The following is a 1,085-nucleotide window of genomic DNA, read 5'->3' as shown; positions in this document are numbered from 1 at the left end:
AGTGGTCTCATCTTTTCATATGAACCAACCTATTGTGGTGCCTGTGGCTACGCGTGACTTGGAGGATTCCGAGTTACTTGATGTGGTCAGGGCTTTGAAAATTTACGTGGCCAGGACGGCTAGAGTCAGGAAAACTGAAGCGCTGTTTGTCCTGTATGCAACCAACAAGATTGGTGCCCCTGCTTCAAAGCAGGCTATTGCTCGCCGGATTTGTAACACGATTCAGCAAGCGCATTCTATGGCTGGATTGCAGTTACTGAAATCGGTCAAGGCCCATTCCACGAGGAAAGTGGGCTCTTCTTGGGCGGCTGCCCGAGGGGTCTCGGAACTACAGCTGTGTCAAGCTGCTACTTGGTCGGGTTCAAACACCTATGCAAAATACTATAAGTTTGATACCCTGGCTGAGGAGGAACTCATGTTTGCTCAATCGGTGCTGCAGAGTCATCCGCACTCTCCCGCCCATTTTGGAGCATTGGTATAATCCCCATGGTCCTTACGGAGTCCCCAGCATCCTCTAGGACGTTAGAGAAAATAAGATTTTAAACCTACCGGTAAATCTTTTTCTCGTAGTCCGTAGAGGATGCTGGGCGCCCGTCCCAAGTGCGGACTACTTCTGCAATACTTGTATATAGTTATTGCTTCAATAAGGGTTATGTTATAGTTGCATCGGTCCTGCACTGATGCTATGTTGTTTTTTCATACTGATAACTGGGTAGTTTATCACAAGTTATACGGTGTGATTGGTGTGGCTGGTATGAATCTTGCCCTGGATTAACAAAATCCTTTCCTCATACTGTCCGTCTCCTCTGGGCACAGTTTCTCTAACTGTGGCATAGAGGGAGGAGCCAGTGCACACCCAGAACTAAAGTCTTTCTTAAAGTGCCCATGTCTCCTGTGGAGCCCGTCTATCCCCATGGTCCTTACGGAGTCCCCAGCATCCTCTACGGACTACGATAAAAAGATTTACCGGTAGGTTTAAAATCTTATTTTCTACTGTATTCTTTTCTATCCTAGTTTATTACGACCCACTCTCATCCAAGGAGTTTGATATTCTACTACCTGCATGCAATTTAAATTGCTTAAAT

Source organism: Pseudophryne corroboree, unplaced genomic scaffold (genome assembly GCF_028390025.1).
Source record: "Pseudophryne corroboree isolate aPseCor3 unplaced genomic scaffold, aPseCor3.hap2 scaffold_367, whole genome shotgun sequence".
Classification (NCBI taxonomy): domain Eukaryota; kingdom Metazoa; phylum Chordata; class Amphibia; order Anura; family Myobatrachidae; genus Pseudophryne; species Pseudophryne corroboree.
Note: the sequence above shows the minus strand (reverse complement) of the source record.